Below are 17,910 nucleotides of genomic sequence, written 5' to 3' on the forward strand. Positions count from 1 at the left end.
GAAAAAAAAATTACCCAAATCAAAGTACACAAAACAAAATAATATATATGTGCGTGAGATTACACTCAGATAAAAACAAATAATTGCTTAGGCCTGAGCACGGTGTAATAGAGTTGCTCTGCAGCAGAAAAGAGATATTCCCCACATTAGTTTCAGGATCTTATAGACAGCCCCTCACTCCGAGTATAGCCCATTTACCCAATCATTACAGGTCAAAATGAAGATGTAAGTGGGGTATGGACCTACAAATATTTTCAGTGCTAATAGCTCTTTTTTCTGACTCGACCCTCTGAGCTACCGCCCAATCTGAAATGCAACATCTCCAAAGAAAAATAATTGAAAAAGCTGCCTGCATTCAAATATCATCAGAAATTAAACAGAATGATTTACTATTGGACCTAAAACAGGATTCCGACCAGGTAGGGGCACATATTCTGTATTAATCAAAATGTTTAATGCCAACACTACAGTCCATTTGACCTTACTTCCTCTCCTAATGCCGTTCATTATCCCTATTCGCTCCAGAGATGGGACTCATTTGGGGTTAAAGAAATCATTCTCGACTGGGTTGAGACCTTACAGGTTAACAGATCCCTTAAACTATAACTACGGTTTGTTCCACCCTTTTTCAGTGAATGCAAGAATCCTTCAAGCAATCCTTTTTCAGTGAATCCAGGAATCATTTTCCTTCCTCCTCTTTAAGATATTTTCTAGACCTCGGTTGTAGCTCATTTCTTCCTTCAAACACAGCTACTTCAACTGTGGAGATGACACACAAATCAATTCCAAAATGTCAAAGCCCAGTCAACTTAGATTCCAGTTCCATAGTGCAAATGTCTGCGACCTGTTGATCAGTGGATGCAAACACATTACTTCAGGCTAAACACAACAAACCTGTGGCAATTGACCAATTACCATCCATCCACTATGCAACCAGAAGAACTTGGCCCACTTCTTTCCCGAAAACATTCAGCGAGGAAACTAGGTGTGATGATGGTTTCAAACCACTCCCTAATGCTACTATTGGGCCTGATGATTGCTGTGTGCACCACACTCACCTGAATCCACTTGTGATGCACAGAATCCCCACAACAACAGTAATTTGTGCATCAAATGTACAATCAATGAGATTGTAGAAAAAGGACAAACCAACCACAAAACATATTGTTTTCGGTTGCACATTAGCTGAAGAAGAATAGACCTACCTATAGATATGAAGTGAAGACTTCCTTAAACCCTTCACTGAAACAGTGGGAATTAGACATGATAATGTGGATCCAAGCAGAAAGCAAGGTATAACAATATCTGGAAACTAAGGCAAATGAATGATGTGTTTCTGATGTATAAGACATAGCATTGACATAATTACTAGCTCAGTTACTGACATAGTTTAAAGGTACCTGAAAAAAATGTTCCAAATAAATACTGTATAATCTGCAATTACTACGATTGCTGATTAACCTGACCATAGATAGAAATTTATATTTCAATTTGATCGTAAACAAGGATGTCACTTTTCATTGCTCATTTACTCAAGGGGTTACCAGATGTTGCTTATGCCTTGATTGTGGTCTATATTTGTTGAGTTGTATCTGTTTAAAATATAAGGAAAAACACTTGACAAGATGTCTGTGTCAATTCATCCCTCACTTAGGATTCCACCAAGGGTACAAGCCACCAAAGGTTCCAGAGCTCACTTGGGCCTCTAAGCCAACAGTATACACTTTAGAGCCTCCAGCCATGTGATTAAAGAGCTACAACAACCCCTGAATGCTTCCCCACAGCACAGCACTATGGTAACGAACTCTCCTCAGTGAAAAGTAAGAGTTATTGATAACTATTTGAATTATGGAGAGGTCCAACAACAACAGCTTTTCAAGGTTTTGAATTTGAAATACTCTGAAATAACACATACAAGGGCAGGCATGCATGCATGCACCTTTCCTCAGGTCTTCATGCTAAAGGCCAGTGAAGACTCAACTCTATGTTTACAGAATATCTCCAAATTCCACGTCCCTCACTCTACTTCTCCTAAACAGGTCATTCAACAATCAACACTGTGCTTCAATCCCACTGTCTGCTAAGGGTGCTCAGAATCTCAATGCAGATCAGACCTTCACAACCACATCACGGGTATGATCCACTGCAATTAGCCGTGGTAAGCCTCACTAAGTGACAGTGGCAAATTAGACAAAAAGTATTTTTTAAGAACACTACAGCAGTGCTATTTCTTTTTTTTTTTTTTAGGGAGCACTGATTTTTTTTCTGAAGCAGCGCTGAAGATCAAAAATAAACATTTATAATTGTCATTTTTATTCTGAAACAAAGTAAAAGTTGCACATTGAACATTCTACATCCAAGAATATGCTGCAAGTGCCCCCTCTGTCTCACCGTCTCAAAAGCCACCATAAAACACCTGGAATTCATTCAGTTCTTGATTAAGTATCGCCCTGCAGATATGATGTATGAAGTGTGGTACAAATATAGACATTCTAATTACTCATACTGACAGGGAATCGCTGGTTAATGGAACTGTCAATCTTACCGTCAGCCCACATCTATAAGGCCAGAATTAAAGGCTGTTCTAGATTTGACACTCCGAGAAAGCTCTAGTGTCACCAGAAAATGTAGGCAGCTCCTATTTACACATTGCTATGGGTGGTTTGTCAGTCTCCTCAGCAAAAAAGAACAGATTAGCAGCAACTACCAGCTCTTAAATCATTTTTGGTAATAGGACACAATCTGTGATCTGCAATGTTGGCCTTTTGGGCCCAGATGTTGTCAAGTTCCAACATTCAGTCTTTTTAATTTCGTATGTTACTCATCTTTCCTCGCAAACACAAAAATATTGATTTTTCTTGGAAGGGCGATATCAATCACTTGCCCTATTCTTTCACAACCTCCCTCTCGTCTCTTCCCTTTTGCCGAATTTTCCTCCAGCTATTTTGCAATTCTTTACCCTCTGCCTGCTTCTCTTTGGTACTTGTTCAATTCCACTCTACCTTCCTCACTTCACACACTGTTGTTTTCCTGCCCGTCGTACTTCCTCACATGAACCTTTCCTCACCCATCTACTCCATGGAGTTCAAGTTTATTGGAAGAGAATAGCACATTTTGTGTTACCATGTAAAGCACCTCTATACCACTCCTGCCATATGCAACTGTAAAATAAATAAATAAAGGTGTTTTCAAGGAGTCTCCATAGCACATTTGTGCATGATTTACCATAGTAAATAACCAGTGTTACTATTTCTCACTTGTATCCTTTCCAGATCACCGAGATAAAGAAGATTGAGTGGGCCTTGCTGGGATTTGAACCTGAGACCTGCAGATCACAGCAGATACCAGTGGTGCATGTTTAACTCATTGAATTAGTCATTTTGCTTTAAAGGGGAACTACCACCAAAAAAAGGAAAAGTGACTCTTCTCTGCTCAATGCGCCCTTCTCGTAATGCGGAAGAAAGATAAATATTTTTGTTTACTTACTTCTGTTTATTAAGAATTTCAGTTTAACACAAATTCCAGGAAAATGTGTGTTTTCCCCTAGAAGAAGGAAACATGTTAAACTCACTTATACGCCTAGGTACTTCAACTCAATAAAGTAGAACCAATGAGACACACGAAAAGCTGCAGGGGCAAATTTATAAAACCTTTTTATTTTAAATCACTTGCCTGCTCTGCTCCCGCGCTGCTCCTCTCCTGTCGCTGCAGGCAGGCACAGGCTCCCAGCCTGCCCGGCGGCCATGCATTATACTGCTCAGAGCAGCATCAGGATTGGCTGGAGGCGCTCCCAGGCAGACTGGGAGCCTGTGCAGGCTCTTCCCAACCCGGCAACTGTGTTGCTGGGCTGGAGAGAGCCTACTGCGCAATAATTTTTGGCCAGCCAAAGACATCCGGCCAAATGTACAAGCGCAGTGAGGGGAGTGCACAGTGCACTCCCCTTATCTCGTCATCCCCAATGCCCTGCCCCATTACAAATGAAAAGATAATAAACATGGTTTATTATCTTTTTGTTTGTTAAAGTTGATTTGCAGTGGTTTATGCTGGTGGGAGGGTGCGGGGGGATGATGCGCTTCCGCCCTAATGGAGGAGCTGCACCTGAATCCAGGACAGACCAGCCCTGTCTGCACAGTTATCTTACTGGACCTCTTTGCTGCATTCAACACCATTGACCATAATGTGTGATTAAGTGCCTTGATGGAATCGATGGAGGGCCATGGCATCCTACTCATTCATCAACTTTGTTCTGATCAAAAGCCACCATTGCCAAGTATAGAATTCTTAAATAATCAAACTTCTTCCTAATCTCTTTTAACTCCTGCATTAGCCCTCCAACTAGTATAGTGGATGCCCGTCACATAGGCAATTATAAATGGAAGATACCAAGGTCTCACTCAAAGTAGAAGAGGGATCTGTACCCCACAACCAAGAGGTAAATTCCACAAAAGAAATCCAACATTGGCTGCATCTTAACTGTGTGTGGTTAGAAGACTAGGATTTGCTTTAGTGTCTCATGGACTTTTCACCACTCCTGTTTCCGTGCCCCACGGTACAGCTCAAGAATCTCCACAACTTGGGTGTACTTTCTAAATGAGAGCTCCCCTTCACTCACCAACTCAGCATTACAAAAGCTGATTTCCTGTGTTTTTCCAGCTACACAGGAGATTCCGTCTGCTATTGCTTCCTCACAAAACTGTAGTGTAATTTTCAAACTTGACTACTGAAATGCCGTTTGCCCTGAAGGTTCAAGAAAGAGACACCTCACAATTCAAAGAGTACAGACCCATGTGGCTCAACTTACCTTCAGTCTGTGATACCAGGATCACATGACAACTCCTCCGAAAACCCTTCACTAGCTTCGCATCTGGGAAAGAATGCAGTCCAATATTTCAAGCATCACACTCAAGACACTTCTTGGCTGTACCCAGGGATACTTTTTAAAGTACTTTTCAATTGCCTTTTTTGTAGTGGGCCTTACTCCAGTGCTCCATCCCTAATCATCTTAGAAAGGGCAGGAGACCTGCCTCCCCAAGCTGGCAATGACTAGGTGGCATCCATCTAACTGTCATCCATTTTACTGGCACTCAAGTAACCCCAAACCTTTTCACCATGACACTTTACCAGTGGCGGCTCCATAAACTACGTTTATTATCCTTTTGTTGTTAAAGGGGCAGGACATGGTGGTGTCGGGGAAAAGGGGAGTGAACTGTGCACTCCCTTCAGTGTGTACGTGTGTTTGTCCAGCCGTCTTGGACCGGGTAAACACACATATGCACTGTGCTCTCTCCAATCAGGCACTGTGTTGGCAGGCTGGAGAGCAGGCACAGGCTCTTAGCCAATCCTAATGCTGCTCTGAGCAGCGTCAGGGTTAGCCGCAGGGCAGGGTGGGACCTGTGCCTGCGGAGGAGATGGAAGATTGGCGGTGTGGCGTGCAGGTAATTGTGCTTAAATTTATTTTTTAATATCATTAATATTTCCTCCCCTCCCCGGTGCGCCACCCCACTCCACCCTTTGTAACCCCTGTGAGCTGTGACTGCACGTTACTGACTGGTCCTATGCCTTACAGTGGGTATGCATTTTCTGCCAGCTTGCTGGATGGTGCACTGAAAATTATGGTTCGCCCAATTAGGGCATTACATTCTTGTTACTTCTGCCAAGGAATAAAAAGAGCGGCCATTCATTCATGGTACCATCCAGACTTCATCACAAAGTAAAATGATGGATGGAGTGTTGAAACTTTTCACTCACCTCCAGTCACAGATCTGGATTGAAACCATCGTTATCTTGTTTGCCACATCACCCCAGTTTGGACTCAGACCAATTACCTACAATTCAGCAAGGGCAGCCTGAGATATATTGCGACTAGCCTTAATGTGGTGGGGTGATCCCAGGGCTCTACGCAATTGTATCTTCTAATGCATTTAAACAAACATGGATCATATCAGTGTGATGCAAAGAGTCAGCACAATGGGACAACAGCCAGGAATCAGCAAATATAGCTCTAAAAATAATGACTAACATTGGCTGAAATTTCAGTTGCATAGCTTTGGAAATTACTTCACTTAGTTATGCACCATCTGCTGTATGGCTCTGCCACGCATTTGTCACTTGCGGTGACAATTTAATGCAAATGCATAGGAATGACAAACTTAAGCGGCAGGTGTTCAGTATGTCTTTGTTTCTCTTGAGCTTTATTTGGCACCAAAAGTGTTCTTGAGCTAAAATAGCAATAAAAAAAAACAGATATGTATTTCACACGATTATGCATAAGTTTGCTGAAGTTTTCACACACTTCTAATAAAGACCAGAATTAAAGTAGTTAAGGGCAGTCTATTTTTTCTTTGCAATGGGCCTGTATGGCCCAAGACCAAAGTTCTTGAACCAACAAGAAAGGCAGATGCTCTGCTCTCCTAGTGCAGACCAAAGATTCAGTATCCAATAGACTAAATCAACCTATTCGGCTGGCAAGAGCCAGCAATCAGAGGGGTTGAATTAGGAGTTTTACAGGAAAGGAAATTACACCTAGTTTCTACCATTGTTAGAGATGAGGAGAGTTAATGAGCCGGGGAAGGATAGAGTGCAAATAGACAGGTCAAAGGATCATGGAAGGGAAGTTAACATTTGGAGGCCTGGAAAAAATGTTTTTTTCACAAAGCTCATAGAAGAAGAGCTGGCTAAGACTGAGCAAATTCTGAACCACCAAATTGGTGTCATACTAGTGTTCTAGCTGAAATAATGGAAGCATGGTAAGTCTCATTTCGATACACTGCCTTTTTTACTCTGAAATGTCATTCTCTACTAATAATGAAAGTGGATGTTGTTCTGGGAGGAAATTCCAGAAAGTTGGGAGTATGTCTCATTATGTAGAAAGAACAAGGGTCACAACAAGTATTGGAGGAGTGAGGACAGCAAGGTAAGACAAGCTGATCCACTCTTGTGCTCGTAGGACAACAACCTACCTAGTGCGTTGTCTCTCACCCTGTGCAGAGTGTCCGTCTAGTTGAAGCCTGATCTTCAATCAGACTATGGCTTGTCAACCTGGGGCTTGTCTGTCTATGAAAGCCTGAGAGGGTTTGGGGGTGTGAACCCCTTCTCAAATGTTGACTTCCTTCAGCTTAGCAGGAGTTGGTGGAACCTCAGCCTTTTCAAGTTTGTGTAATTGCTCCTACGTTTGCCAGTCGTGATGGCTCCCTTACTCCTTTATGGTAGTATATGTGTTCCACAGCAAACTGTATAAAATAAACATGCTTTTTCACCAATTCCAATTCTTGCCCTTTTGGTATCATTTTATTCATTCAATAGCATCACTGCCTGTGGCAACTTGGATTACTGGTTCTTCTCTGGTTACCCCTCCCCACCTTTTTTAATGTACAGGCACAAAGCATCCCACTGCCCCAGTGGCTAAGCTGGTTAGTCCTTATAATTTTAATTTGTGTGTCTATCTCTTGCATTCTCTCATCCTATCACACCACCAGGCTCTGCATCCTATCACACAATAACTGCACCTTGGTCGTCATCATCCATGATATGACACGACAACACTTCCCATATAAAGGCTCAAAACAAAAACAACACACTCCCTAATCATACAGAACACGTGTTGTAGATTGTTATACATGTGGACAAGCTATTTAGTGCCCTACATAAAGATAATTAGTCTACAAATACTACAATACAATTCTGTTGCACAACATTTACATAGTCATGGAATACATATGGCTGGATTCACATGGAACTCACACAAATAAAGAGTAAAAGAAAGTAAATCAAACAAAATGAAGCTAACTTACAAAGTCACTATGCTGGATAGTGAAAAAAAGATGTGGCCGCTCAACATGAATTAGGGGGAACAATTCCTCTGGATACTGCTGCATAACTAATATACTAGTTAATGGGACTAAATTGTTGGTAGTATCCTGTAATATGTTCAGTTTTAAAAGGAAGGACCAAAATTTGAATGGTACTACAGTGATTGTAGGAAACGATGTTCTAATGCTGCAGGACACATGGAGCTTGCAAATGTTTCAGTCACCAAATTTTAAGGGCTTTTCTAAGCCAGCATTCACAATGCAAAATTGACGTTTGAAGCTTTCCAAAGTCTCTGAGCTACTATTTAGTGGGTCTTCATATTAGGTTTCCTGCAGTGCTTGTAGGTGGCTTTAAAATTACTGACATCTATTATATTGGCATGGAGTCTTCAGACTAGACAGCAATGCATGAAGGTCTAAGGATAGGTGTATATGAATAAGCCATAAGTGACAACCGAGGAGCTGCTATTGAACATAGTCTCAATGGCCTAGATTTAAAGATGATTAATGGTAGATTTCTTCCGTGCAGGTTTACAAAGAAGACATTCATAAGAGACTCACGCAGCTATGCCTTTGACTACATGGATTTAGATTTGTGGATAATTAGTATAATTATAGAAACCAAAAAAAGTGATTGATTAAGTGATCAATGAGTCAATAATGCAAAGTCAAATGGAGGGAAATCTGTAGAGCATCTAGAGGTATCAGTGATAGAAAGATGATAAAATTTGAGCATAACAGGATTCTACGGCATTTAATTTAAGTGGATTGCTAAAAGAAATACAAAGCATCGCTGATGGAGGCCTTGCATTCAGTGTTCAAAGTCATACAAAATTAGGCCTCTAAGGTTTTGGAAAATAGTTTCTGGTGGATTCACTCATCATGAGGTGAAAAAGGAGTCCCAGGTTACATTACACATTCTCAATGAGAAGGCCATATGAGTCAACTGTGTGCTCTCCCTCTCATTTTTTTAAATAAAATTTTTATTAAGCGTACAATACATAATTCAGACAAAACATACAGGATAAGTATCAAATATTCGACGTGCATCATGAATTGATATATCAGTACACCCATCATACCCTCATTCTTTTGACCTGACGTTTACTTGTGCAGGCCTACACTTGCAGGGGAATTGCCCAACAAGACGTTAGCCATTTTTCACACACCTCCCTCAACCTCAGCAGAAATCAGTCATCAATGTGGACTGAGGTACTAGGACATGAAGGTTTACAGCACCAAGGGGTTTTGCCTTGGCCACAAACTTTGTGCACCCAGATCAATCAGGGGCATGCCATTTAAGACTTAAAATTATGAAAGTGGTTCCACCAAGATCCCCCAGGCTTTAAGGGTGCTTTTGCGGGGGATTCTCTAGCTTCATAGTTTTTAAAAACTCCTCATCACAGTCAAGATTGTGATGCCGCATTGGTTTTCGTATAATATCCCCAGGATGGCTATCATAGCTGTAAATGAGATGGGCCACCCCATAACTATTGGCAAAGTGAATTTCCTACATGGTTAACAATCATAGATTATTAGACAATCCCATATTATGTGCATAAATGTGCCAGGAGCATTACGACAACTAACATAGTCAGGGAACAGACTCTTGGCCATCTTCCTTAGTCTCTCGGGGAAGTGATATGTTCTGTGGAAGTAATTAATTGTATGAGGTAATGGTATGCCAATTTGGCTTACTAACCAGATGCTATGTTGTCATCTCTCCAGTTATCATCCATGATAACAAGCCTGATTCTTATTGACAGAATTGTTTTAAGTTGGTTGGGTGTGTTGATCACCAGGGATATGGTAACTATCTCTCAAACCTAGCCACTCAAGGGTCAGCTTTGCATCCAGCAGTGTGAACTCTGGGAGAGCTATCAATCGCTCTTTGTACCGCACCTATACTTTTCTTTTGAGGCGGTAGAATGAACTGACATAATTCGTACCTAGGATCGAAGAGCTGTTTCCACTCAGCAAGATTGTGGAAATTATAAATAAGCTCAAGACAAGTGGTGCAACTGGTTTTCTGAGCTCATGGGAGGAACACTGGTAAAAATGAATGCGAGTTGTAGAGGCTCAATAATCACATCTATTTAGTGGTTGCACACTTTGACACATAGGCTCATGGTCAAAATTGGTTAAGACGACCAATTTTAGCGAAGCTAGCACCCAATGCGAAAATATTTTTTGGCCCCCTTCCTTCATAACCTTCTTCTCCACGGCGTCCCTCACTACCCCACTCCAAAAGTCGCCCTCTTCTCTCCATAGCTCCTTTCTCACATACATTTGATTGGTTTAAACCTATAAGTTATTTGTAAACACAGCATATCTGGTGCTGATCTGGGGGGCACAGCACCAGGTGCAGCTGCACCGGTCACACCATCCTAAAGCCAGACCTGAGTGGTAGTACAGAATGGCTTAAATTTAGTGATGCACACTTGCCCGCCTGCTGTTCTACCTATTAATACACAACCTTCCCTCCATCTTACATAAGACTGATGGCAAACCTGAATGACGCAATAGTAAAGTTGCTGTAACATGCAATGATTGTCCCCTCTGAACATACACCTTTCGGGCTCCAACAGCAGCTGACAACCTTAAATAAAACTATTGTATGCCAATTAAATTGGTTATTAATAGTACCAAAACAGAGGAGATGCAATTCAATGAATGTAAATTGCCATTTACCCTGAAAGACAACTGCCTATAACTAGAGACAGTGACATTGTATAAACACTTAGAAGTGGTTAATGACAAGCTGACTCTTAACGATTGCATAAAGTAGGCAACTTCTACTTTGTGGATTACAATATCTAGTCTTATCTATTTTAAACATCCGTATATATGATATTCGATAAGCCCATTATTAGAGTCATATGTGGCAAATGTTGCCCGATTTGCGATCTATGGGTTCCCAGAACTAGTTTTAGTCGATCCCCCAGCATTTAAAACCTTTCAAGTTCATGTGCTGTGCAAAGCCTTGTGCATGTAGATATATGCACTTTAAATTAATTTAGCTTGTATAGAGTTCATATTTTCTTTAGTTAGAGGAGATAATTACTCAGCTCCTGCAGACTGTCTGATTGATTTAGTTAGGAGCAAACTAGATGTCCTTTCCAAAGGTAAGGTAGAAATGAAAGACTTTATTGTTCAGACATGGGATACAGTTTGATCATAAGGCAATAGTATTAGTCCATGTTTTAGTGGCTGCAACAAAAGTGGATCATAACTTTGAGAAAATTAACATGTATTACGTTATGATTTTTAATATAATGCTTTTTGAATGACCTGTTTTTTTGTTTTTTAAAATCAATTTTTAATAGATTTTAGTCAGTAATCTGTAATTTTGTAATATTTCTATGCAGTGGCGGCTACTTCTCAACTGGAGGAGTGGGGGTACAAAAATAAATAAAATATAATTTTAAAAAACTTACCTTTTATATCAGGAGAGACGGTCATGTCTCTCCTTCGTCCTCTTCTCTTCCCCAACTCCAGGAAGCACACAGGCTTCCAGACTCCCCTCCAATCATGATGCTGCTGTCACCAGCATGACAGCAGCATCAAGATTGGTCTGAACGTCCTGCTTCGGCACTCAGAGAGGCAGTGGTGCCTGTACCCTTTTCTTCCTGTCTGTGCAATACAGCCAGGTAGAGAAATACTACGGCCAGCCAAACGGCAAGGCACACTTTTGGTGCACTCACCACTTCTCCTCCAGCCCAGCCCAGGCCCACCCCACCCTAACCTGGCTTTCCTGGGAAAAATAAAATAATAAAGTTGAGTTACTATCATTTTATTTTTCCTTTTTCTTCACTGAACAAAGCAGTGGGGCGACGCTCCTCCGCCTTAGCAGAGGAGCCCCCGTTGTTTTTATTTTCTCATTTTTTTATGACGAAAGAAGTCTGAATACATTTATTACATCAAACTCAACTAGTTAGAGCTGCCAGTTTACAGAGATTTCACGGATGGCTAATTTCCTGTGAAAGTACCCGAGGTGCACAAAGATCATAATTTTTAATAAAAGCCTTGCAGATATAGATAATCTCCCTTTTTGATTCATGTTTTAATTCCTGCCGGTCTATTGGCTCTGCACACAGGGACCTCATAGATTCAAAGCGTGCCTGTGCGTGCTGCCAATAAAACAATAGAAGAGATTCCCTGCCCTGTCAACAGTTTTGCTGCATCCTTGCCAGCCACAAGATCTTTTTACCTGCATGTAGGAGAGCAGGCTAAGCAAGATATGTCCCTTTCCCTGTTCGCCCCCTTCCTTCCTGCTATGAAATTTGCATCTGTTGAGGGGAGAGAGCAGGAGTTGAAACCCAAACACGAAAAGACTTGTGTTTTTTATTTGCACCCCTTATTGTTTGCGAAGATAATAAAAATAGTTCCTGGTGTGTGTTTGAGTTTTATCAGAGGTTCCTAAAATACAGACTTTAGATTTGGAAGATGAGCTCTGGAAGAAGATAGTATCAGTGGCGTAACAAATGCCCCTGTAGCCCTTGTGGTGCATGAGGGGGGCAGGGCTCTAGGAGGCCCCTCATTGCTTTGCAGTACCCTGCCCTGAAATTTCCCGAGAGAGATTCGGAGGGGATGTGGGGCCCGTAGCAGGGGTGGCTCCTCTGCTACGGTTTAGGAGCACCACCCCCCCCCCCACCCAGCAGCAGGATGTGCAAATCTTTAAAAATAAAATGATGATAAACAATGTTTATTATTGTTTTATTTTTAAAGGGGCAAAGCCATGGAGTTGATGCGCATGTTTTTTTGGCCAGCTGTCTCGGGCCAGCCAAACACACATGTGCTCAAGTGCTCTCTCCAACCCAGCACTGCATTGCCGGTTGGCGAGAGTAAGCACAGGCTCCCAGTCTGCATTGTAGTGCCCAGCAGGATGTTCCAGCCAATCATGATGCTGCTTTTGGAGTGAACGGAGAGCAGCGGTGAGGTTCAGTTAAGTGGAAGAATGAATAGATTAAGGCACCTGTGTGGTCATTTAAGCATACCCTCAGTAACTTCGTTGCACACGTTTTACACCCTCAGTGAATGCTCATGCAACATCAACATTTTTAGCTTCAATGTTCCCAAGCACAGATCAGAATAGGGGCATAGTCTAAAGGCAGTCCCACTTTATATTCAGCGTTCTCAATCAATTATGAAACACATTTAATTGGTCTCTCAAAGGTGCTCATTGCCTTTGGTAATATATGTTCACAATCACAGAGCAGTTCTGCCCTCTTTGGAACTGAGCTGCGCTGTGACAATAAAACATCACCATGTAGTGTGGAGAAGAAAATATGCATTCTCTACCACCCCCTATTGTGAGCATGTAACTCCAGTGCCGAGGTACGGAACAGAAGTTGTAGATCGTCATATCATTAACAATATGCCCATATGTCATCTTCAAAGATGCCGGGAAAAATCTCGGCAAAGATTAGTCTTGACAAAGGAGAAGTGCCTCTGTGATTATTAAACATTCAAAAAAGGTACCACATGGATTCTTCTTGTTGACACCACAAATACACTGGAGCATCAAGCGGAAGGGTGAAGTAAAGAATTGGACTGGGTCAGAAGCAAAGGGAACCACCAGAACCCTTGCAAAACAAAAAACACAGACATTTTTAGAGGTCCCTGGTCTTCATTGTGCTGGAGTGAAATATATTCAACAATGGTGCAGTGACGAAAAATCTCACATGCTGTGCAGTCTCCCAACTTTCATAAACATCTTGGTCATTTATGCTGTTATTGCTTGAATTTCCATGAGTCCGCTGTTCTGCTCTTCATTCATGCTCCATTCAAACCACAACTCCTCCAAAACTATTCTGATGTTCCTACTGTTCTCCTTTTCGCTTTTTGTTTGATAACCAAGTGCTGTTAGCTTCCTTGTGGAGAGGATCTTACTTTGTTGGAGTTTTAAAAGGACTGATGTGGCTTTTGTGCAGCCAGTGTTTGGGAACACTTGAAAGTGCTACACAAATAATAAAAAGAAGCAGAAAAGAAGTCTGTGGGGATTTAACACTTCCCACACGGAGTTCAATGGTGGAAAAATACAGGGCTAGATAGGCAAAATTGTGTTGGACAGCACAACTTTTCCAAGCAATGCAACACCTTCATATCTGAAACTGACAACACTGAAGGGGGAGGGAAGAGGCAGGGTGTATGAGTATGGGTCATTTGGGAGGAGATCAAGCAACAGGGTGCCAGGAAATGGGAGTGTGGGAAGGATTCACTTTATGGAAAATGCTGCAATAAATGCAGATTTGTGCTGCAATGCTTTATTTTTACGCAACAACGTTTTCAAATCAATGCCACAAAACCCTGGAGATCTGACTAGTAGTCCAGCACACATACATTAGTTGCTTTGTTATGAGAGAAATTCCACGAAAAAAGGAATCAGAGGCCAAAATAAGATCTTCGAGTCCATAGAGACAAAGGCTCTAGAAGCAGAAAGTAGCAGTCAAGGTTCCTAAACAGTTTGTAATTCTTGATCAGCAAATAGCTCCATGTCAAGTGCAAAGTCAGTAGGTAGAAAGATGCCAATGGTCTCTTGAGTAAGCAAAGAAAGTAGCCCTTTGACTGCACGTAGGGTTTTAAAATACAGCAATATTCAGGGTTCAGTGGACCCCTCAGGGCTTTGGGCCCCATGCACTGCACCTGCAGCATCAATGATAGCTATGACCATGTACAGAGCCACTGCTGGATGAATATATGTTTATTATGAATATATGAGAAAACAGACATATGGATCCAGACATGAAAATGACAGAGAGCTGCTAACACAACTGATTTGCTTGGATGGCCCTTTCATTTTTTTTCAAAAAAAATATTTTTATTTGCGTTTAAGAAAAGAAAAACCAGGGGGAGAGGAGGACGCCCCTTTCCAATGCTCATGATTAGTTCCATATTAGAGATGGCGGAGATCCCCGCAGAGGGGATCTGGAATCCTTCCTGGAGGTGAGCTGATGAAGTGCTGGAGCGTGGTCTGTGTCTGACTGGGACGCGCGGTTTCTGTCTTCCTCTGCTGGAGACACAGAGTGGAGGGTTTCTCCCTTTGTGGAGCACCTGTGGGCTCCGCCCGCTGGGCCACGCCCCGTCCACCCTCGAGGTAGGTGGGGGAGTTCCCGCCTTTTTACCAGGATGATGGATGGACGACTAAGTATTTTTTACCCATGTTTCTAATTATGTATTGTATGTGCAGATGTGTGTGTATAGTCATGTGTGTGTGTGTGTATAAATATATATATATATGTGTATATGTTGTTTCTGTGCCTGGCATGTTTCTATGAATTTCTGCTCTCTTTTTATCACACTTATCTACTCATCGCTCTTATGTCATGTCTCTATCAAACTATCCTCCATTCTCACTCGGACTCCTCCCAAATCCCTTCGACCACTTCCATCTCCTAAATATCTCTGCCTAAGCTCATCCCTCCACCCCCACATCTAACTCACCAAACCTCACTCTACCTCTGTGACCTCCCACACAACCCTACTAAATTCTCCTGCATTCATCTCACCCTGCTACTATGCTCTCCCTAACCCTTCCACATCCTCTTTCCCCTCCGCCCCCCTTTTATTCATCTCAAGCCTTTGGATTGAGCAAATGAAGGATAAACTCCCAATTAACACTTCTGGATTTCTTTCCTCCTCCACCCCTCCATTACTCCAGTCAATCTAACTAACAAACTCTCATATCCGCAACTCAAATTAACTCATAATAATACTAAAACTGTACTCCTTATTAAATTATACTAATCCATCACTAATTCTTGTTGGGTACCGGAGTAGCGTGCTACTCATCGAAAAACGCTTTGACGCCTCGTCAGGGGTAGTAAGCGCTATATAAATACGATTACAATACAATACAATACAATATTCTTGATGTCTGTTTCAAGACGTTCATCTCCGATCACCACCACCTCAGTCATACCCTGCTTCAATGCTCTGTTTATCCAATAACCAGACATAGTTAGGACTGAATACATTGCTTCATGTTAATTTCATGACACTGGACAAATACACAAATCCTAGCATTTAGTTTATAGAGACATACCCAATACAGAACTATCACCTGTAAAGTCAATATGTGCCACCTTTCGGCTTTGCCAATGCAGAGCTATTGGCTTTGAAAGTGCTTATAGCAGAGGCTCTACAGCACTGGCGAAAAATAGCACAAATGATGTACAAGTATGATAACGGAATACATGCGCATGTATCACCAATAATTTGTGCATATATGTCATGATTAAAACACTATTTTCTTGTAATTTACCATTCAAACATAGCAGATGACCATCTTGGAGTGGTGAATTAAAAGATTAAATAAAATGTATGCAAAGGTGTTTTTCTCAAATAATTTGCCCATTAGCAAATTGCATCTGCCGGGCCCTCCTAAGAAGTTTAAAAAATTGCTACATGGAGCAATGGAGAAGCTTTAGAAAATTAACAATGCTCACGTGGATTGGTGAGCAGAGTGGGGGGAGCAAAATTAGGTGCTGTGGGCTGAGTGAGATATGGAGGCCAAGCTGAAGCAACAGAGAATTAGGGGGTGAAAAAGTAGCAAGGAGAACTCTGAGACAGGGTTATGACTGGGAATCAGCACACAGGGTAGACAGGAAGAGAGTAAGAAAGTACACATATTCATATGAAGTGCCACAAGCAAAAGAAAAAGGTTACAGAATTTAAGAAGTAGAAGGATACAAGTCCTCGACCCAAAGGGATGGCAGTGAAGCTATGCTCCCAGGGAGGAACAAATACAAGAAAATTAGTGAAAGCCATTGAATAAGAAACAAGTAAATGAGATTGATAAGAAAGTCAACCAATAATAAGCAAAAGGCTAACCCAAAGCCCACTCTGAGTATTGGCTTTGTCCACAATAGGTCTTTCAATTACATACAGCTAAATGATATCCGTAGGCAAGACCTAAAAGGCATATGCATGTTTGGAGAGCCCTCATTATCAGCAACAATCCTATGATGCTGTTTCAGGTATTTGCCCTTGATTGACTTAAGCCCTTCCTTTCTCCTCAGTTGCTTTGCGCACCACATAGCTTTACTTACTGTGTTATATCATCTGTGTGCTTCTCAAGAGTGCAAGCCTTTAAGCCAATCGGATTGAGGGGGGGGGATCTTTCGTATTCATGTTGCTGCCCTCTATAACTTTTGACCTGCTTCCCTTTGCAGTTTAAACAACCACCTGGTCTTCTGTATGCAACTCAAGATCTGACTGTTTCCAAAGAAGATACAGGTTATCTTTACTATCCCAGCTATACCTTGTAGTACTTAGCATTTCAAGGCATCGCCAATGAAACGTTATTGGAATTTGAGGACTTAATAAAGTACTTACAATATGGGCTCTGGTTCTCGCCTTACTGCAGGCAGCAAGTCTAAAAGAGGATCACCAGTGCAATCTGTCTCTAACTTTCTTTACTACATCATCAGGGACACTCCTAGACTACTCATGAAACAATAATATGCAAAATAAAAAAAATATTTTAATCATACAGCTATTTCCAATTGAGTGCTCCAGTCAATCTCCAAGCAATGTCCCACTGATATCTAGAGGGGAAGGTCCATAGTATTGAGAGGGGTAAATAAAGATCAACATATTAAACTCAACTGCCATCGCCAGATCCTTCAGGGTCCCTTTATTCTGATCTGGACTCTTGTATGACGCTAATGCTGATACTGCAAGAATCAGGACTTGTTTTTCAAGACAGAGCAATCCCTAAGCCAGCCAACCACAAATGCCAAAAGTAGGTAGTTCTAAACCTACTGCAGTGCTCAAGCAGCGTTGTACAAGTAGACATACGCAACCTGGGACTACACAGGACGGGGCACAACACCATAGACCTTGTCACTTTTCAGGGAGGAGATCAGGGAACATCAGGAGATCTTGTCTCAAAAATTGTTTTAAGTGTTTTGAATAAAGCATCTTATGAAAAATAAAAATGCTGTTTGTAACACTCACTAACAAACTATGATGGTGTAAAATGACAACAGAATCTACTAACGCCTTCATCAATACCGAAAATAATTCAAGATGGGGCAGAGTTGCAACATTTACTTTCCATAAATCTTTAGCAGTCATTGCTGATTTTAAAACACATTTC

General features: G+C 41.6%; 1 protein-coding gene and 1 long non-coding RNA gene across 7 annotated transcripts in view; one reads left to right on the forward strand and one right to left on the reverse strand.

Moving 5' to 3' along the window:
• The window catches only part of LOC138300909 (uncharacterized), an 86,848-nt gene extending 83,363 nt beyond the window's left edge, over positions 1–3,485 (forward strand). The window contains exon 3 of the long non-coding RNA XR_011205041.1: positions 3,273–3,485. This is a non-coding gene — a long non-coding RNA (uncharacterized lncRNA). The remainder of the gene's footprint in view (positions 1–3,272) is intronic.
• Positions 1–17,910, reverse strand: part of KAZN (kazrin, periplakin interacting protein) — an 808,570-nt gene that overhangs the window by 440,254 nt on the left and 350,406 nt on the right. The gene's annotated exons all lie outside the window — the stretch shown is intronic.

This window comes from Pleurodeles waltl, chromosome 6, assembly GCF_031143425.1.
Source record: "Pleurodeles waltl isolate 20211129_DDA chromosome 6, aPleWal1.hap1.20221129, whole genome shotgun sequence".
NCBI lineage: Eukaryota > Metazoa > Chordata > Amphibia > Caudata > Salamandridae > Pleurodeles > Pleurodeles waltl.